The 16,157-nt window shown below is 48.8% G+C and overlaps 47 non-coding genes across 47 annotated transcripts; all 47 read left to right on the top strand.

The window, feature by feature from the left end:
- The first annotated feature begins 168 nt into the window (after positions 1–168).
- On the top strand, positions 169–287 carry LOC126573574 (5S ribosomal RNA). The gene has a single exon (XR_007608062.1). It is a non-coding gene; the product is annotated as a 5S ribosomal RNA (ribosomal RNA).
- Positions 288–511: 224 nt separating this feature from the next.
- LOC126573576 (5S ribosomal RNA) lies at positions 512–630 on the top strand. The gene has a single exon (XR_007608064.1). It is a non-coding gene; the product is annotated as a 5S ribosomal RNA (ribosomal RNA).
- A 224-nt stretch (positions 631–854) lies between these two features.
- Positions 855–973, top strand: LOC126573577 (5S ribosomal RNA). The gene has a single exon (XR_007608065.1). It is a non-coding gene; the product is annotated as a 5S ribosomal RNA (ribosomal RNA).
- Positions 974–1,197: 224 nt separating this feature from the next.
- On the top strand, positions 1,198–1,316 carry LOC126573579 (5S ribosomal RNA). Its single transcript, XR_007608066.1, has one exon. It is a non-coding gene; the product is annotated as a 5S ribosomal RNA (ribosomal RNA).
- A 224-nt stretch (positions 1,317–1,540) lies between these two features.
- On the top strand, positions 1,541–1,659 carry LOC126573580 (5S ribosomal RNA). Its single transcript, XR_007608067.1, has one exon. It is a non-coding gene; the product is annotated as a 5S ribosomal RNA (ribosomal RNA).
- Positions 1,660–1,883: 224 nt separating this feature from the next.
- On the top strand, positions 1,884–2,002 carry LOC126573581 (5S ribosomal RNA). The gene has a single exon (XR_007608068.1). It is a non-coding gene; the product is annotated as a 5S ribosomal RNA (ribosomal RNA).
- Positions 2,003–2,226: 224 nt separating this feature from the next.
- On the top strand, positions 2,227–2,345 carry LOC126573582 (5S ribosomal RNA). Its single transcript, XR_007608069.1, has one exon. It is a non-coding gene; the product is annotated as a 5S ribosomal RNA (ribosomal RNA).
- A 224-nt stretch (positions 2,346–2,569) lies between these two features.
- On the top strand, positions 2,570–2,688 carry LOC126573583 (5S ribosomal RNA). Its single transcript, XR_007608071.1, has one exon. It is a non-coding gene; the product is annotated as a 5S ribosomal RNA (ribosomal RNA).
- Positions 2,689–2,912: 224 nt separating this feature from the next.
- Positions 2,913–3,031, top strand: LOC126573584 (5S ribosomal RNA). Its single transcript, XR_007608072.1, has one exon. It is a non-coding gene; the product is annotated as a 5S ribosomal RNA (ribosomal RNA).
- A 224-nt stretch (positions 3,032–3,255) lies between these two features.
- Positions 3,256–3,374, top strand: LOC126573585 (5S ribosomal RNA). The gene has a single exon (XR_007608073.1). It is a non-coding gene; the product is annotated as a 5S ribosomal RNA (ribosomal RNA).
- Positions 3,375–3,598: 224 nt separating this feature from the next.
- On the top strand, positions 3,599–3,717 carry LOC126573586 (5S ribosomal RNA). Its single transcript, XR_007608074.1, has one exon. It is a non-coding gene; the product is annotated as a 5S ribosomal RNA (ribosomal RNA).
- Positions 3,718–3,941: 224 nt separating this feature from the next.
- Positions 3,942–4,060, top strand: LOC126573588 (5S ribosomal RNA). The gene has a single exon (XR_007608076.1). It is a non-coding gene; the product is annotated as a 5S ribosomal RNA (ribosomal RNA).
- Positions 4,061–4,284: 224 nt separating this feature from the next.
- On the top strand, positions 4,285–4,403 carry LOC126573590 (5S ribosomal RNA). Its single transcript, XR_007608077.1, has one exon. It is a non-coding gene; the product is annotated as a 5S ribosomal RNA (ribosomal RNA).
- Positions 4,404–4,627: 224 nt separating this feature from the next.
- LOC126573591 (5S ribosomal RNA) lies at positions 4,628–4,746 on the top strand. The gene has a single exon (XR_007608078.1). It is a non-coding gene; the product is annotated as a 5S ribosomal RNA (ribosomal RNA).
- Positions 4,747–4,970: 224 nt separating this feature from the next.
- LOC126573592 (5S ribosomal RNA) lies at positions 4,971–5,089 on the top strand. Its single transcript, XR_007608079.1, has one exon. It is a non-coding gene; the product is annotated as a 5S ribosomal RNA (ribosomal RNA).
- Positions 5,090–5,313: 224 nt separating this feature from the next.
- On the top strand, positions 5,314–5,432 carry LOC126573593 (5S ribosomal RNA). The gene has a single exon (XR_007608080.1). It is a non-coding gene; the product is annotated as a 5S ribosomal RNA (ribosomal RNA).
- A 224-nt stretch (positions 5,433–5,656) lies between these two features.
- On the top strand, positions 5,657–5,775 carry LOC126573594 (5S ribosomal RNA). The gene has a single exon (XR_007608081.1). It is a non-coding gene; the product is annotated as a 5S ribosomal RNA (ribosomal RNA).
- A 224-nt stretch (positions 5,776–5,999) lies between these two features.
- On the top strand, positions 6,000–6,118 carry LOC126573596 (5S ribosomal RNA). The gene has a single exon (XR_007608082.1). It is a non-coding gene; the product is annotated as a 5S ribosomal RNA (ribosomal RNA).
- A 224-nt stretch (positions 6,119–6,342) lies between these two features.
- LOC126573597 (5S ribosomal RNA) lies at positions 6,343–6,461 on the top strand. The gene has a single exon (XR_007608083.1). It is a non-coding gene; the product is annotated as a 5S ribosomal RNA (ribosomal RNA).
- Positions 6,462–6,685: 224 nt separating this feature from the next.
- LOC126573598 (5S ribosomal RNA) lies at positions 6,686–6,804 on the top strand. Its single transcript, XR_007608084.1, has one exon. It is a non-coding gene; the product is annotated as a 5S ribosomal RNA (ribosomal RNA).
- A 224-nt stretch (positions 6,805–7,028) lies between these two features.
- LOC126573653 (5S ribosomal RNA) lies at positions 7,029–7,147 on the top strand. The gene has a single exon (XR_007608137.1). It is a non-coding gene; the product is annotated as a 5S ribosomal RNA (ribosomal RNA).
- A 224-nt stretch (positions 7,148–7,371) lies between these two features.
- LOC126573599 (5S ribosomal RNA) lies at positions 7,372–7,490 on the top strand. Its single transcript, XR_007608085.1, has one exon. It is a non-coding gene; the product is annotated as a 5S ribosomal RNA (ribosomal RNA).
- Positions 7,491–7,714: 224 nt separating this feature from the next.
- LOC126573601 (5S ribosomal RNA) lies at positions 7,715–7,833 on the top strand. The gene has a single exon (XR_007608087.1). It is a non-coding gene; the product is annotated as a 5S ribosomal RNA (ribosomal RNA).
- A 224-nt stretch (positions 7,834–8,057) lies between these two features.
- On the top strand, positions 8,058–8,176 carry LOC126573602 (5S ribosomal RNA). Its single transcript, XR_007608088.1, has one exon. It is a non-coding gene; the product is annotated as a 5S ribosomal RNA (ribosomal RNA).
- Positions 8,177–8,400: 224 nt separating this feature from the next.
- Positions 8,401–8,519, top strand: LOC126573603 (5S ribosomal RNA). The gene has a single exon (XR_007608089.1). It is a non-coding gene; the product is annotated as a 5S ribosomal RNA (ribosomal RNA).
- Positions 8,520–8,743: 224 nt separating this feature from the next.
- LOC126573604 (5S ribosomal RNA) lies at positions 8,744–8,862 on the top strand. The gene has a single exon (XR_007608090.1). It is a non-coding gene; the product is annotated as a 5S ribosomal RNA (ribosomal RNA).
- A 224-nt stretch (positions 8,863–9,086) lies between these two features.
- Positions 9,087–9,205, top strand: LOC126573605 (5S ribosomal RNA). The gene has a single exon (XR_007608091.1). It is a non-coding gene; the product is annotated as a 5S ribosomal RNA (ribosomal RNA).
- Positions 9,206–9,429: 224 nt separating this feature from the next.
- LOC126573607 (5S ribosomal RNA) lies at positions 9,430–9,548 on the top strand. Its single transcript, XR_007608092.1, has one exon. It is a non-coding gene; the product is annotated as a 5S ribosomal RNA (ribosomal RNA).
- Positions 9,549–9,772: 224 nt separating this feature from the next.
- Positions 9,773–9,891, top strand: LOC126573608 (5S ribosomal RNA). Its single transcript, XR_007608093.1, has one exon. It is a non-coding gene; the product is annotated as a 5S ribosomal RNA (ribosomal RNA).
- Positions 9,892–10,115: 224 nt separating this feature from the next.
- LOC126573609 (5S ribosomal RNA) lies at positions 10,116–10,234 on the top strand. The gene has a single exon (XR_007608094.1). It is a non-coding gene; the product is annotated as a 5S ribosomal RNA (ribosomal RNA).
- Positions 10,235–10,458: 224 nt separating this feature from the next.
- Positions 10,459–10,577, top strand: LOC126573610 (5S ribosomal RNA). The gene has a single exon (XR_007608095.1). It is a non-coding gene; the product is annotated as a 5S ribosomal RNA (ribosomal RNA).
- Positions 10,578–10,801: 224 nt separating this feature from the next.
- On the top strand, positions 10,802–10,920 carry LOC126573611 (5S ribosomal RNA). Its single transcript, XR_007608096.1, has one exon. It is a non-coding gene; the product is annotated as a 5S ribosomal RNA (ribosomal RNA).
- Positions 10,921–11,144: 224 nt separating this feature from the next.
- Positions 11,145–11,263, top strand: LOC126573613 (5S ribosomal RNA). Its single transcript, XR_007608098.1, has one exon. It is a non-coding gene; the product is annotated as a 5S ribosomal RNA (ribosomal RNA).
- Positions 11,264–11,487: 224 nt separating this feature from the next.
- On the top strand, positions 11,488–11,606 carry LOC126573614 (5S ribosomal RNA). Its single transcript, XR_007608099.1, has one exon. It is a non-coding gene; the product is annotated as a 5S ribosomal RNA (ribosomal RNA).
- A 224-nt stretch (positions 11,607–11,830) lies between these two features.
- Positions 11,831–11,949, top strand: LOC126573615 (5S ribosomal RNA). Its single transcript, XR_007608100.1, has one exon. It is a non-coding gene; the product is annotated as a 5S ribosomal RNA (ribosomal RNA).
- Positions 11,950–12,173: 224 nt separating this feature from the next.
- Positions 12,174–12,292, top strand: LOC126573616 (5S ribosomal RNA). The gene has a single exon (XR_007608101.1). It is a non-coding gene; the product is annotated as a 5S ribosomal RNA (ribosomal RNA).
- Positions 12,293–12,516: 224 nt separating this feature from the next.
- LOC126573617 (5S ribosomal RNA) lies at positions 12,517–12,635 on the top strand. Its single transcript, XR_007608102.1, has one exon. It is a non-coding gene; the product is annotated as a 5S ribosomal RNA (ribosomal RNA).
- A 224-nt stretch (positions 12,636–12,859) lies between these two features.
- LOC126573618 (5S ribosomal RNA) lies at positions 12,860–12,978 on the top strand. Its single transcript, XR_007608103.1, has one exon. It is a non-coding gene; the product is annotated as a 5S ribosomal RNA (ribosomal RNA).
- Positions 12,979–13,202: 224 nt separating this feature from the next.
- Positions 13,203–13,321, top strand: LOC126573619 (5S ribosomal RNA). The gene has a single exon (XR_007608104.1). It is a non-coding gene; the product is annotated as a 5S ribosomal RNA (ribosomal RNA).
- A 224-nt stretch (positions 13,322–13,545) lies between these two features.
- On the top strand, positions 13,546–13,664 carry LOC126573620 (5S ribosomal RNA). Its single transcript, XR_007608105.1, has one exon. It is a non-coding gene; the product is annotated as a 5S ribosomal RNA (ribosomal RNA).
- A 224-nt stretch (positions 13,665–13,888) lies between these two features.
- Positions 13,889–14,007, top strand: LOC126573621 (5S ribosomal RNA). The gene has a single exon (XR_007608106.1). It is a non-coding gene; the product is annotated as a 5S ribosomal RNA (ribosomal RNA).
- A 224-nt stretch (positions 14,008–14,231) lies between these two features.
- Positions 14,232–14,350, top strand: LOC126573622 (5S ribosomal RNA). The gene has a single exon (XR_007608107.1). It is a non-coding gene; the product is annotated as a 5S ribosomal RNA (ribosomal RNA).
- A 224-nt stretch (positions 14,351–14,574) lies between these two features.
- LOC126573624 (5S ribosomal RNA) lies at positions 14,575–14,693 on the top strand. Its single transcript, XR_007608109.1, has one exon. It is a non-coding gene; the product is annotated as a 5S ribosomal RNA (ribosomal RNA).
- Positions 14,694–14,917: 224 nt separating this feature from the next.
- LOC126573625 (5S ribosomal RNA) lies at positions 14,918–15,036 on the top strand. Its single transcript, XR_007608110.1, has one exon. It is a non-coding gene; the product is annotated as a 5S ribosomal RNA (ribosomal RNA).
- Positions 15,037–15,260: 224 nt separating this feature from the next.
- LOC126573626 (5S ribosomal RNA) lies at positions 15,261–15,379 on the top strand. The gene has a single exon (XR_007608111.1). It is a non-coding gene; the product is annotated as a 5S ribosomal RNA (ribosomal RNA).
- A 224-nt stretch (positions 15,380–15,603) lies between these two features.
- Positions 15,604–15,722, top strand: LOC126573627 (5S ribosomal RNA). The gene has a single exon (XR_007608112.1). It is a non-coding gene; the product is annotated as a 5S ribosomal RNA (ribosomal RNA).
- A 224-nt stretch (positions 15,723–15,946) lies between these two features.
- LOC126573628 (5S ribosomal RNA) lies at positions 15,947–16,065 on the top strand. The gene has a single exon (XR_007608113.1). It is a non-coding gene; the product is annotated as a 5S ribosomal RNA (ribosomal RNA).
- The last annotated feature ends 92 nt before the right edge of the window (positions 16,066–16,157 follow it).

Consider the following 16,157-nt stretch of genomic DNA (forward strand, 5'->3'; position numbering starts at 1 on the left):
ATTTTCTTTTGAAAAATCTTTTTTACACAATTGCTGGGTGCACATCCTTTGGTTTCTGGAGTGGCCTGAAGGTTGCCAAAGATTCGTATTTTATTAGCAGCGCTAGGAAATGGCCACGAGCATAAGCATTCGCGATGTTCTCGATGCTGGAATGTGTTGGTAAGACTTGTCAACGACCATACCACGCTGAAAACACCGGTTCTCGTCCGATCACCGAAGTTAAGCAGCGTTGGGCATGGTTAGTACTTAGATGGGTGACCGCTTGGGAACGCCATGTGTCGTTGGCACCACCCCACCAACTCTTTTGCATCCTAACCCATTCGCAGAGGATGCTGCGAGGTCCATTTTCTTTTGAAAAATCTTTTTTACACAATTGCTGGGTGCACATCCTTTGGTTTCTGGAGTGGCCTGAAGGTTGCCAAAGATTCGTATTTTATTAGCAGCGCTAGGAAATGGCCACGAGCATAAGCATTCGCGATGTTCTCGATGCTGGAATGTGTTGGTAAGACTTGTCAACGACCATACCACGCTGAAAACACCGGTTCTCGTCCGATCACCGAAGTTAAGCAGCGTTGGGCATGGTTAGTACTTAGATGGGTGACCGCTTGGGAACGCCATGTGTCGTTGGCACCACCCCACCAACTCTTTTGCATCCTAACCCATTCGCAGAGGATGCTGCGAGGTCCATTTTCTTTTGAAAAATCTTTTTTACACAATTGCTGGGTGCACATCCTTTGGTTTCTGAAGTGGCCTGAAGGTTGCCAAAGATTCGTATTTCATTAGCAGCGCTAGGAAAGGGCCACGAGCATACGCATTCGCGATGTTCTCGATGCTGGAATGTGTTGGTAAGACTTGTCAACGACCATACCACGCTGAAAACACCGGTTCTCGTCCGATCACCGAAGTTAAGCAGCGTTGGGCATGGTTAGTACTTAGATGGGTGACCGCTTGGGAACGCCATGTGTCGTTGGCACCACCCCACCAACTCTTTTGCATCCTAACCCATTCGCAGAGGATGCTGCGAGGTCCATTTTCTTTTGAAAAATCTTTTTTACACAATTGCTGGGTGCACATCCTTTGCTTTCTGGAGTGGCCTGAAGGTTGCCAAAGATTCGTATTTCATTAGCAGCGCTAGGAAATGGCCACGAGCATACGCAGTCGCGATGTTCTCGATGCTGGAATGTGTTGGTAAGACTTGTCAACGACCATACCACGCTGAAAACACCGGTTCTCGTCCGATCACCGAAGTTAAGCAGCGTTGGGCATGGTTAGTACTTAGATGGGTGACCGCTTGGGAACGCCATGTGTCGTTGGCACCACCCCACCAACTCTTTTGCATCCTAACCCATTCGCAGAGGATGCTGCGAGGTCCATTTTCTTTTGAAAAATCTTTTTTACACAATTGCTGGGTGCACATCCTTTGCTTTCTGGAGTGGCCTGAAGGTTGCCAAAGATTCGTATTTCATTAGCAGCGCTAGGAAATGGCCACGAGCATACGCAGTCGCGATGTTCTCGATGCTGGAATGTGTTGGTAAGACTTGTCAACGACCATACCACGCTGAAAACACCGGTTCTCGTCCGATCACCGAAGTTAAGCAGCGTTGGGCATGGTTAGTACTTAGATGGGTGACCGCTTGGGAACGCCATGTGTCGTTGGCACCACCCCACCAACTCTTTTGCATCCTAACCCATTCGCAGAGGATGCTGCGAGGTCCATTTTCTTTTGAAAAATCTTTTTTACACAATTGCTGGGTGCACATCCTTTGGTTTCTGAAGTGGCCTGAAGGTTGCCAAAGATTCGTATTTCATTAGCAGCGCTAGGAAAGGGCCACGAGCATACGCATTCGCGATGTTCTCGATGCTGGAATGTGTTGGTAAGACTTGTCAACGACCATACCACGCTGAAAACACCGGTTCTCGTCCGATCACCGAAGTTAAGCAGCGTTGGGCATGGTTAGTACTTAGATGGGTGACCGCTTGGGAACGCCATGTGTCGTTGGCACCACCCCACCAACTCTTTTGCATCCTAACCCATTCGCAGAGGATGCTGCGAGGTCCATTTTCTTTTGAAAAATCTTTTTTACACAATTGCTGGGTGCACATCCTTTGCTTTCTGGAGTGGCCTGAAGGTTGCCAAAGATTCGTATTTCATTAGCAGCGCTAGGAAATGGCCACGAGCATACGCAGTCGCGATGTTCTCGATGCTGGAATGTGTTGGTAAGACTTGTCAACGACCATACCACGCTGAAAACACCGGTTCTCGTCCGATCACCGAAGTTAAGCAGCGTTGGGCATGGTTAGTACTTAGATGGGTGACCGCTTGGGAACGCCATGTGTCGTTGGCACCACCCCACCAACTCTTTTGCATCCTAACCCATTCGCAGAGGATGCTGCGAGGTCCATTTTCTTTTGAAAAATCTTTTTTACACAATTGCTGGGTGCACATCCTTTGCTTTCTGGAGTGGCCTGAAGGTTGCCAAAGATTCGTATTTCATTAGCAGCGCTAGGAAATGGCCACGAGCATACGCAGTCGCGATGTTCTCGATGCTGGAATGTGTTGGTAAGACTTGTCAACGACCATACCACGCTGAAAACACCGGTTCTCGTCCGATCACCGAAGTTAAGCAGCGTTGGGCATGGTTAGTACTTAGATGGGTGACCGCTTGGGAACGCCATGTGTCGTTGGCACCACCCCACCAACTCTTTTGCATCCTAACCCATTCGCAGAGGATGCTGCGAGGTCCATTTTCTTTTGAAAAATCTTTTTTACACAATTGCTGGGTGCACATCCTTTGGTTTCTGGAGTGGCCTGAAGGTTGCCAAAGATTCGTATTTCATTAGCAGCGCTAGGAAAGGGCCACGAGCATACGCATTCGCGATGTTCTCGATGCTGGAATGTGTTGGTAAGACTTGTCAACGACCATACCACGCTGAAAACACCGGTTCTCGTCCGATCACCGAAGTTAAGCAGCGTTGGGCATGGTTAGTACTTAGATGGGTGACCGCTTGGGAACGCCATGTGTCGTTGGCACCACCCCACCAACTCTTTTGCATCCTAACCCATTCGCAGAGGATGCTGCGAGGTCCATTTTCTTTTGAAAAATCTTTTTTACACAATTGCTGGGTGCACATCCTTTGCTTTCTGGAGTGGCCTGAAGGTTGCCAAAGATTCGTATTTCATTAGCAGCGCTAGGAAATGGCCACGAGCATACGCAGTCGCGATGTTCTCGATGCTGGAATGTGTTGGTACGACTTGTCAACGACCATACCACGCTGAAAACACCGGTTCTCGTCCGATCACCGAAGTTAAGCAGCGTTGGGCATGGTTAGTACTTAGATGGGTGACCGCTTGGGAACGCCATGTGTCGTTGGCACCACCCCACCAACTCTTTTGCATCCTAACCCATTCGCAGAGGATGCTGCGAGGTCCATTTTCTTTTGAAAAATCTTTTTTACACAATTGCTGGGTGCACATCCTTTGCTTTCTGGAGTGGCCTGAAGGTTGCCAAAGATTCGTATTTCATTAGCAGCGCTAGGAAATGGCCACGAGCATACGCAGTCGCGATGTTCTCGATGCTGGAATGTGTTGGTAAGACTTGTCAACGACCATACCACGCTGAAAACACCGGTTCTCGTCCGATCACCGAAGTTAAGCAGCGTTGGGCATGGTTAGTACTTAGATGGGTGACCGCTTGGGAACGCCATGTGTCGTTGGCACCACCCCACCAACTCTTTTGCATCCTAACCCATTCGCAGAGGATGCTGCGAGGTCCATTTTCTTTTGAAAAATCTTTTTTACACAATTGCTGGGTGCACATCCTTTGGTTTCTGGAGTGGCCTGAAGGTTGCCAAAGATTCGTATTTCATTAGCAGCGCTAGGAAATGGCCACGAGCATACGCAGTCGCGATGTTCTCGATGCTGGAATGTGTTGGTACGACTTGTCAACGACCATACCACGCTGAAAACACCGGTTCTCGTCCGATCACCGAAGTTAAGCAGCGTTGGGCATGGTTAGTACTTAGATGGGTGACCGCTTGGGAACGCCATGTGTCGTTGGCATCACCCCACCAACTCTTTTGCATCCTAACCCATTCGCAGAGGATGCTGCGAGGTCCATTTTCTTTTGAAAAATCTTTTTTACACAATTGCTGGGTGCACATCCTTTGGTTTCTGGAGTGGCCTGAAGGTTGCCAAAGATTCGTATTTTATTAGCAGCGCTAGGAAATGGCCACGAGCATAAGCATTCGCGATGTTCTCGATGCTGGAATGTGTTGGTAAGACTTGTCAACGACCATACCACGCTGAAAACACCGGTTCTCGTCCGATCACCGAAGTTAAGCAGCGTTGGGCATGGTTAGTACTTAGATGGGTGACCGCTTGGGAACGCCATGTGTCGTTGGCATCACCCCACCAACTCTTTTGCATCCTAACCCATTCGCAGAGGATGCTGCGAGGTCCATTTTCTTTTGAAAAATCTTTTTTACACAATTGCTGGGTGCACATCCTTTGCTTTCTGGAGTGGCCTGAAGGTCGCCAAAGATTCGTATTTCATTAGCAGCGCTAGGAAATGGCCACGAGCATACGCATTCGCGATGTTCTCGATGCTGGAATGTGTTGGTAAGACTTGTCAACGACCATACCACGCTGAAAACACCGGTTCTCGTCCGATCACCGAAGTTAAGCAGCGTTGGGCATGGTTAGTACTTAGATGGGTGACCGCTTGGGAACGCCATGTGTCGTTGGCACCACCCCACCAACTCTTTTGCATCCTAACCCATTCGCAGAGGATGCTGCGAGGTCCATTTTCTTTTGAAAAATCTTTTTTACACAATTGCTGGGTGCACATCCTTTGGTTTCTGGAGTGGCCTGAAGGTTGCCAAAGATTCGTATTTCATTAGCAGCGCTAGGAAATGGCCACGAGCATACGCATTCGCGATGTTCTCGATGCTGGAATGTGTTGGTAAGACTTGTCAACGACCATACCACGCTGAAAACACCGGTTCTCGTCCGATCACCGAAGTTAAGCAGCGTTGGGCATGGTTAGTACTTAGATGGGTGACCGCTTGGGAACGCCATGTGTCGTTGGCACCACCCCACCAACTCTTTTGCATCCTAACCCATTCGCAGAGGATGCTGCGAGGTCCATTTTCTTTTGAAAAATCTTTTTTACACAATTGCTGGGTGCACATCCTTTGCTTTCTGGAGTGGCCTGAAGGTCGCCAAAGATTCGTATTTCATTAGCAGCGCTAGGAAATGGCCACGAGCATACGCATTCGCGATGTTCTCGATGCTGGAATGTGTTGGTAAGACTTGTCAACGACCATACCACGCTGAAAACACCGGTTCTCGTCCGATCACCGAAGTTAAGCAGCGTTGGGCATGGTTAGTACTTAGATGGGTGACCGCTTGGGAACGCCATGTGTCGTTGGCACCACCCCACCAACTCTTTTGCATCCTAACCCATTCGCAGAGGATGCTGCGAGGTCCATTTTCTTTTGAAAAATCTTTTTTACACAATTGCTGGGTGCACATCCTTTGGTTTCTGGAGTGGCCTGAAGGTTGCCAAAGATTCGTATTTCATTAGCAGCGCTAGGAAATGGCCACGAGCATAAGCATTCGCGATGTTCTCGATGCTGGAATGTGTTGGTAAGACTTGTCAACGACCATACCACGCTGAAAACACCGGTTCTCGTCCGATCACCGAAGTTAAGCAGCGTTGGGCATGGTTAGTACTTAGATGGGTGACCGCTTGGGAACGCCATGTGTCGTTGGCATCACCCCACCAACTCTTTTGCATCCTAACCCATTCGCAGAGGATGCTGCGAGGTCCATTTTCTTTTGAAAAATCTTTTTTACACAATTGCTGGGTGCACATCCTTTGGTTTCTGGAGTGGCCTGAAGGTTGCCAAAGATTCGTATTTCATTAGCAGCGCTAGGAAATGGCCACGAGCATACGCATTCGCGATGTTCTCGATGCTGGAATGTGTTGGTAAGACTTGTCAACGACCATACCACGCTGAAAACACCGGTTCTCGTCCGATCACCGAAGTTAAGCAGCGTTGGGCATGGTTAGTACTTAGATGGGTGACCGCTTGGGAACGCCATGTGTCGTTGGCATCACCCCACCAACTCTTTTGCATCCTAACCCATTCGCAGAGGATGCTGCGAGGTCCATTTTCTTTTGAAAAATCTTTTTTACACAATTGCTGGGTGCACATCCTTTGGTTTCTGGAGTGGCCTGAAGGTTGCCAAAGATTCGTATTTCATTAGCAGCGCTAGGAAATGGCCACGAGCATACGCATTCGCGATGTTCTCGATGCTGGAATGTGTTGGTAAGACTTGTCAACGACCATACCACGCTGAAAACACCGGTTCTCGTCCGATCACCGAAGTTAAGCAGCGTTGGGCATGGTTAGTACTTAGATGGGTGACCGCTTGGGAACGCCATGTGTCGTTGGCATCATCCCACCAACTCTTTTGCATCCTAACCCATTCGCAGAGGATGCTGCGAGGTCCATTTTCTTTTGAAAAATCTTTTTTACACAATTGCTGGGTGCACATCCTTTGGTTTCTGGAGTGGCCTGAAGGTTGCCAAAGATTCGTATTTCATTAGCAGCGCTAGGAAATGGCCACGAGCATACGCATTCGCGATGTTCTCGATGCTGGAATGTGTTGGTAAGACTTGTCAACGACCATACCACGCTGAAAACACCGGTTCTCGTCCGATCACCGAAGTTAAGCAGCGTTGGGCATGGTTAGTACTTAGATGGGTGACCGCTTGGGAACGCCATGTGTCGTTGGCATCACCCCACCAACTCTTTTGCATCCTAACCCATTCGCAGAGGATGCTGCGAGGTCCATTTTCTTTTGAAAAATCTTTTTTACACAATTGCTGGGTGCACATCCTTTGGTTTCTGGAGTGGCCTGAAGGTTGCCAAAGATTCGTATTTCATTAGCAGCGCTAGGAAATGGCCACGAGCATACGCATTCGCGATGTTCTCGATGCTGGAATGTGTTGGTAAGACTTGTCAACGACCATACCATGTTGAACACACCGGTTCTCGTCCGATCACCGAAGTTAAGCAGCGTTGGGCATGGTTAGTACTTAGATGGGTGACCGCTTGGGAACGCCATGTGTCGTTGGCACCACCCCACCAACTCTTTTGCATCCTAACCCATTCGCAGAGGATGCTGCGAGGTCCATTTTCTTTTGAAAAATCTTTTTTACACAATTGCTGGGTGCACATCCTTTGGTTTCTGGAGTGGCCTGAAGGTTGCCAAAGATTCGTATTTCATTAGCAGCGCTAGGAAATGGCCACGAGCATACGCATTCGCGATGTTCTCGATGCTGGAATGTGTTGGTAAGACTTGTCAACGACCATACCACGCTGAAAACACCGGTTCTCGTCCGATCACCGAAGTTAAGCAGCGTTGGGCATGGTTAGTACTTAGATGGGTGACCGCTTGGGAACGCCATGTGTCGTTGGCATCACCCCACCAACTCTTTTGCATCCTAACCCATTCGCAGAGGATGCTGCGAGGTCCATTTTCTTTTGAAAAATCTTTTTTACACAATTGCTGGGTGCACATCCTTTGGTTTCTGGAGTGGCCTGAAGGTTGCCAAAGATTCGTATTTCATTAGCAGCGCTAGGAAATGGCCACGAGCATACGCATTCGCGATGTTCTCGATGCTGGAATGTGTTGGTAAGACTTGTCAACGACCATACCACGCTGAAAACACCGGTTCTCGTCCGATCACCGAAGTTAAGCAGCGTTGGGCATGGTTAGTACTTAGATGGGTGACCGCTTGGGAACGCCATGTGTCGTTGGCACCACCCCACCAACTCTTTTGCATCCTAACCCATTCGCAGAGGATGCTGCGAGGTCCATTTTCTTTTGAAAAATCTTTTTTACACAATTGCTGGGTGCACATCCTTTGGTTTCTGGAGTGGCCTGAAGGTTGCCAAAGATTCGTATTTCATTAGCAGCGCTAGGAAATGGCCACGAGCATACGCATTCGCGATGTTCTCGATGCTGGAATGTGTTGGTAAGACTTGTCAACGACCATACCACGCTGAAAACACCGGTTCTCGTCCGATCACCGAAGTTAAGCAGCGTTGGGCATGGTTAGTACTTAGATGGGTGACCGCTTGGGAACGCCATGTGTCGTTGGCACCACCCCACCAACTCTTTTGCATCCTAACCCATTCGCAGAGGATGCTGCGAGGTCCATTTTCTTTTGAAAAATCTTTTTTACACAATTGCTGGGTGCACATCCTTTGGTTTCTGGAGTGGCCTGAAGGTTGCCAAAGATTCGTATTTCATTAGCAGCGCTAGGAAATGGCCACGAGCATACGCATTCGCGATGTTCTCGATGCTGGAATGTGTTGGTAAGACTTGTCAACGACCATACCACGCTGAAAACACCGGTTCTCGTCCGATCACCGAAGTTAAGCAGCGTTGGGCATGGTTAGTACTTAGATGGGTGACCGCTTGGGAACGCCATGTGTCGTTGGCACCACCCCACCAACTCTTTTGCATCCTAACCCATTCGCAGAGGATGCTGCGAGGTCCATTTTCTTTTGAAAAATCTTTTTTACACAATTGCTGGGTGCACATCCTTTGGTTTCTGGAGTGGCCTGAAGGTTGCCAAAGATTCGTATTTCATTAGCAGCGCTAGGAAATGGCCACGAGCATACGCATTCGCGATGTTCTCGATGCTGGAATGTGTTGGTAAGACTTGTCAACGACCATACCACGCTGAAAACACCGGTTCTCGTCCGATCACCGAAGTTAAGCAGCGTTGGGCATGGTTAGTACTTAGATGGGTGACCGCTTGGGAACGCCATGTGTCGTTGGCACCACCCCACCAACTCTTTTGCATCCTAACCCATTCGCAGAGGATGCTGCGAGGTCCATTTTCTTTTGAAAAATCTTTTTTACACAATTGCTGGGTGCACATCCTTTGGTTTCTGGAGTGGCCTGAAGGTTGCCAAAGATTCGTATTTCATTAGCAGCGCTAGGAAATGGCCACGAGCATACGCATTCGCGATGTTCTCGATGCTGGAATGTGTTGGTAAGACTTGTCAACGACCATACCACGCTGAAAACACCGGTTCTCGTCCGATCACCGAAGTTAAGCAGCGTTGGGCATGGTTAGTACTTAGATGGGTGACCGCTTGGGAACGCCATGTGTCGTTGGCACCACCCCACCAACTCTTTTGCATCCTAACCCATTCGCAGAGGATGCTGCGAGGTCCATTTTCTTTTGAAAAATCTTTTTTACACAATTGCTGGGTGCACATCCTTTGGTTTCTGGAGTGGCCTGAAGGTTGCCAAAGATTCGTATTTCATTAGCAGCGCTAGGAAATGGCCACGAGCATACGCATTCGCGATGTTCTCGATGCTGGAATGTGTTGGTAAGACTTGTCAACGACCATACCACGCTGAAAACACCGGTTCTCGTCCGATCACCGAAGTTAAGCAGCGTTGGGCATGGTTAGTACTTAGATGGGTGACCGCTTGGGAACGCCATGTGTCGTTGGCACCACCCCACCAACTCTTTTGCATCCTAACCCATTCGCAGAGGATGCTGCGAGGTCCATTTTCTTTTGAAAAATCTTTTTTACACAATTGCTGGGTGCACATCCTTTGGTTTCTGGAGTGGCCTGAAGGTTGCCAAAGATTCGTATTTCATTAGCAGCGCTAGGAAATGGCCACGAGCATACGCATTCGCGATGTTCTCGATGCTGGAATGTGTTGGTAAGACTTGTCAACGACCATACCACGCTGAAAACACCGGTTCTCGTCCGATCACCGAAGTTAAGCAGCGTTGGGCATGGTTAGTACTTAGATGGGTGACCGCTTGGGAACGCCATGTGTCGTTGGCACCACCCCACCAACTCTTTTGCATCCTAACCCATTCGCAGAGGATGCTGCGAGGTCCATTTTCTTTTGAAAAATCTTTTTTACACAATTGCTGGGTGCACATCCTTTGGTTTCTGGAGTGGCCTGAAGGTTGCCAAAGATTCGTATTTCATTAGCAGCGCTAGGAAATGGCCACGAGCATACGCATTCGCGATGTTCTCGATGCTGGAATGTGTTGGTAAGACTTGTCAACGACCATACCACGCTGAAAACACCGGTTCTCGTCCGATCACCGAAGTTAAGCAGCGTTGGGCATGGTTAGTACTTAGATGGGTGACCGCTTGGGAACGCCATGTGTCGTTGGCACCACCCCACCAACTCTTTTGCATCCTAACCCATTCGCAGAGGATGCTGCGAGGTCCATTTTCTTTTGAAAAATCTTTTTTACACAATTGCTGGGTGCACATCCTTTGCTTTCTGGAGTGGCCTGAAGGTTGCCAAAGATTCGTATTTCATTAGCAGCGCTAGGAAATGGCCACGAGCATACGCATTCGCGATGTTCTCGATGCTGGAATGTGTTGGTAAGACTTGTCAACGACCATACCACGCTGAAAACACCGGTTCTCGTCCGATCACCGAAGTTAAGCAGCGTTGGGCATGGTTAGTACTTAGATGGGTGACCGCTTGGGAACGCCATGTGTCGTTGGCACCACCCCACCAACTCTTTTGCATCCTAACCCATTCGCAGAGGATGCTGCGAGGTCCATTTTCTTTTGAAAAATCTTTTTTACACAATTGCTGGGTGCACATCCTTTGCTTTCTGGAGTGGCCTGAAGGTTGCCAAAGATTCGTATTTCATTAGCAGCGCTAGGAAATGGCCACGAGCATACGCATTCGCGATGTTCTCGATGCTGGAATGTGTTGGTAAGACTTGTCAACGACCATACCACGCTGAAAACACCGGTTCTCGTCCGATCACCGAAGTTAAGCAGCGTTGGGCATGGTTAGTACTTAGATGGGTGACCGCTTGGGAACGCCATGTGTCGTTGGCACCACCCCACCAACTCTTTTGCATCCTAACCCATTCGCAGAGGATGCTGCGAGGTCCATTTTCTTTTGAAAAATCTTTTTTACACAATTGCTGGGTGCACATCCTTTGCTTTCTGGAGTGGCCTGAAGGTTGCCAAAGATTCGTATTTCATTAGCAGCGCTAGGAAATGGCCACGAGCATACGCATTCGCGATGTTCTCGATGCTGGAATGTGTTGGTAAGACTTGTCAACGACCATACCACGCTGAAAACACCGGTTCTCGTCCGATCACCGAAGTTAAGCAGCGTTGGGCATGGTTAGTACTTAGATGGGTGACCGCTTGGGAACGCCATGTGTCGTTGGCACCACCCCACCAACTCTTTTGCATCCTAACCCATTCGCAGAGGATGCTGCGAGGTCCATTTTCTTTTGAAAAATCTTTTTTACACAATTGCTGGGTGCACATCCTTTGGTTTCTGGAGTGGCCTGAAGGTTGCCAAAGATTCGTATTTCATTAGCAGCGCTAGGAAATGGCCACGAGCATACGCATTCGCGATGTTCTCGATGCTGGAATGTGTTGGTAAGACTTGTCAACGACCATACCACGCTGAAAACACCGGTTCTCGTCCGATCACCGAAGTTAAGCAGCGTTGGGCATGGTTAGTACTTAGATGGGTGACCGCTTGGGAACGCCATGTGTCGTTGGCACCACCCCACCAACTCTTTTGCATCCTAACCCATTCGCAGAGGATGCTGCGAGGTCCATTTTCTTTTGAAAAATCTTTTTTACACAATTGCTGGGTGCACATCCTTTGCTTTCTGGAGTGGCCTGAAGGTTGCCAAAGATTCGTATTTCATTAGCAGCGCTAGGAAATGGCCACGAGCATACGCATTCGCGATGTTCTCGATGCTGGAATGTGTTGGTAAGACTTGTCAACGACCATACCACGCTGAAAACACCGGTTCTCGTCCGATCACCGAAGTTAAGCAGCGTTGGGCATGGTTAGTACTTAGATGGGTGACCGCTTGGGAACGCCATGTGTCGTTGGCACCACCCCACCAACTCTTTTGCATCCTAACCCATTCGCAGAGGATGCTGCGAGGTCCATTTTCTTTTGAAAAATCTTTTTTACACAATTGCTGGGTGCACATCCTTTGGTTTCTGGAGTGGCCTGAAGGTTGCCAAAGATTCGTATTTCATTAGCAGCGCTAGGAAATGGCCACGAGCATACGCATTCGCGATGTTCTCGATGCTGGAATGTGTTGGTAAGACTTGTCAACGACCATACCACGCTGAAAACACCGGTTCTCGTCCGATCACCGAAGTTAAGCAGCGTTGGGCATGGTTAGTACTTAGATGGGTGACCGCTTGGGAACGCCATGTGTCGTTGGCACCACCCCACCAACTCTTTTGCATCCTAACCCATTCGCAGAGGATGCTGCGAGGTCCATTTTCTTTTGAAAAATCTTTTTTACACAATTGCTGGGTGCACATCCTTTGCTTTCTGGAGTGGCCTGAAGGTTGCCAAAGATTCGTATTTCATTAGCAGCGCTAGGAAATGGCCACGAGCATACGCATTCGCGATGTTCTCGATGCTGGAATGTGTTGGTAAGACTTGTCAACGACCATACCACGCTGAAAACACCGGTTCTCGTCCGATCACCGAAGTTAAGCAGCGTTGGGCATGGTTAGTACTTAGATGGGTGACCGCTTGGGAACGCCATGTGTCGTTGGCATCACCCCACCAACTCTTTTGCATCCTAACCCATTCGCAGAGGATGCTGCGAGGTCCATTTTCTTTTGAAAAATCTTTTTTACACAATTGCTGGGTGCACATCCTTTGGTTTCTGGAGTGGCCTGAAGGTTGCCAAAGATTCGCATTTCATTAGCAGCGCTAGGAAATGGCCACGAGCATACGCAGTCGCGATGTTCTCGATGCTGGAATGTGTTGGTAAGACTTGTCAACGACCATACCACGCTGAAAACACCGGTTCTCGTCCGATCACCGAAGTTAAGCAGCGTTGGGCATGGTTAGTACTTAGATGGGTGACCGCTTGGGAACGCCATGTGTCGTTGGCATCACCCCACCAACTCTTTTGCATCCTAACCCATTCGCAGAGGATGCTGCGAGGTCCATTTTCTTTTGAAAAATCTTTTTTACACAATTGCTGGGTGCACATCCTTTGGTTTCTGGAGTGGCCTGAAGGTTGCCAAAGATTCGTATTTTATTAGCAGCGCTAGGAAATGGCCACGAGCATAAGCATTCGCGATGTTCTCGATGCTGGAATGTGTTGGTAAGACTTGTCAACGACCATACCACGCTGAAAACACCGGTTCTCGTCCGATCACCGAAGTTAAGCAGCGTTGGGCATGGTTAGTACTTAGATGGGTGACCGCTTGGGAACGCCATGTGTCGTTGGCATCACCCCACCAACTCTTTTGCATCCTAACCCATTCGCAGAGGATGCTGCGAGGTCCATTTTCTTTTGAAAAATCTTTTTTACACAATTGCTGGGTGCACATCCTTTGGTTTCTGGAGTGGCCTGAAGGTTGCCAAAGATTCGTATTTTATTAGCAGCGCTAGGAAATGGCCACGAGCATAAGCATTCGCGATGTTCTCGATGCTGGAATGTGTTGGTAAGACTTGTCAACGACCATACCACGCTGAAAACACCGGTTCTCGTCCGATCACCGAAGTTAAGCAGCGTTGGGCATGGTTAGTACTTAGATGGGTGACCGCTTGGGAACGCCATGTGTCGTTGGCATCACCCCACCAACTCTTTTGCATCCTAACCCATTCGCAGAGGATGCTGCGAGGTCCATTTTCTTTTGAAAAATCTTTTTTACACAATTGCTGGGTGCACATCCTTTGGTTTCTGGAGTGGCCTGAAGGTTGCCAAAGATTCGTATTTCATTAGCAGCGCTAGGAAATGGCCACGAGCATACGCATTCGCGATGTTCTCGATGCTGGAATGTGTTGGTAAGACTTGTCAACGACCATACCACGCTGAAAACACCGGTTCTCGTCCGATCACCGAAGTTAAGCAGCGTTGGGCATGGTTAGTACTTAGATGGGTGACCGCTTGGGAACGCCATGTGTCGTTGGCATCACCCCACCAACTCTTTTGCATCCTAACCCATTCGCAGAGGATGCTGCGAGGTCCATTTTCTTTTGAAAAATCTTTTTTACACAATTGCTGGGTGCACATCCTTTGGTTTCTGGAGTGGCCTGAAGGTTGCCAAAGATTCGTATTTTATTAGCAGCGCTAGGAAATGGCCACGAGCATAAGCATTCGCGATGTTCTCGATGCTGGAATGTGTTGGTAAGACTTGTCAACGACCATACCACGCTGAAAACACCGGTTCTCGTCCGATCACCGAAGTTAAGCAGCGTTGGGCATGGTTAGTACTTAGATGGGTGACCGCTTGGGAACGCCATGTGTCGTTGGCATCACCCCACCAACTCTTTTGCATCCTAACCCATTCGCAGAGGATGCTGCGAGGTCCATTTTCTTTTGAAAAATCTTTTTTACACAATTGCTGGGTGCACATCCTTTGGTTTCTGGAGTGGCCTGAAGGTTGCCAAAGATTCGTATTTTATTAGCAGCGCTAGGAAATGGCCACGAGCATAAGCATTCGCGATGTTCTCGATGCTGGAATGTGTTGGTAAGACTTGTCAACGACCATACCACGCTGAAAACACCGGTTCTCGTCCGATCACCGAAGTTAAGCAGCGTTGGGCATGGTTAGTACTTAGATGGGTGACCGCTTGGGAACGCCATGTGTCGTTGGCATCACCCCACCAACTCTTTTGCATCCTAACCCATTCGCAGAGGATGCTGCGAGGTCCATTTTCTTTTGAAAAATCTTTTTTACACAATTGCTGGGTGCACATCCTTTGGTTTCTGGAGTGGCCTGAAGGTTGCCAAAGATTCGTATTTCATTAGCAGCGCTAGGAAATGGCCACGAGCATACGCATTCGCGATGTTCTCGATGCTGGAATGTGTTGGTAAGACTTGTCAACGACCATACCACGCTGAAAACACCGGTTCTCGTCCGATCACCGAAGTTAAGCAGCGTTGGGCATGGTTAGTACTTAGATGGGTGACCGCTTGGGAACGCCATGTGTCGTTGGCATCACCCCACCAACTCTTTTGCATCCTAACCCATTCGCAGAGGATGCTGCGAGGTCCATTTTCTTTTGAAAAATCTTTTTTACACAATTGCTGGGTGCACATCCTTTGGTTTCTGGAGTGGCCTGAAGGTTGCCAAAGATTCGTATTTTATTAGCAGCGCTAGGAAATGGCCACGAGCATAAGCATTCGCGATGTTCTCGATGCTGGAATGTGTTGGTAAGACTTGTCAACGACCATACCACGCTGAAAACACCGGTTCTCGTCCGATCACCGAAGTTAAGCAGCGTTGGGCATGGTTAGTACTTAGATGGGTGACCGCTTGGGAACGCCATGTGTCGTTGGCATCACCCCACCAACTCTTTTGCATCCTAACCCATTCGCAGAGGATGCTGCGAGGTCCATTTTCTTTTGAAAAATCTTTTTTACACAATTGCTGGGTGCACATCCTTTGGTTTCTGGAGTGGCCTGAAGGTTGCCAAAGATTCGTATTTCATTAGCAGCGCTAGGAAATGGCCACGAGCATACGCATTCGCGATGTTCTCGATGCTGGAATGTGTTGGTAAGACTTGTCAACGACCATACCACGCTGAAAACACCGGTTCTCGTCCGATCACCGAAGTTAAGCAGCGTTGGGCATGGTTAGTACTTAGATGGGTGACCGCTTGGGAACGCCATGTGTCGTTGGCATCACCCCACCAACTCTTTTGCATCCTAACCCATTCGCAGAGGATGCTGCGAGGTCCATTTTCTTTTGAAAAATCTTTTTTACACAATTGCTGGGTGCACATCCTTTGGTTTCTGGAGTGGCCTGAAGGTTGCCAAAGATTCGTATTTTATTAGCAGCGCTAGGAAATGGCCACGAGCATAAGCATTCGCGATGTTCTCGATGCTGGAATGTGTTGGTAAGACTTGTCAACGACCATACCACGCTGAAAACACCGGTTCTCGTCCGATCACCGAAGTTAAGCAGCGTTGGGCATGGTTAGTACTTAGATGGGTGACCGCTTGGGAACGCCATGTGTCGTTGGCATCACCCCACCAACTCTTTTGCATCCTAACCCATTCGCAGAGGATGCTGCGAGGTCCATTTTCTTTTGAAAAATCTTTTTTACACAATTGCTG

This window comes from Anopheles aquasalis, chromosome 2 (genome assembly GCF_943734665.1).
Source record: "Anopheles aquasalis chromosome 2, idAnoAquaMG_Q_19, whole genome shotgun sequence".
NCBI lineage: Eukaryota > Metazoa > Arthropoda > Insecta > Diptera > Culicidae > Anopheles > Anopheles aquasalis.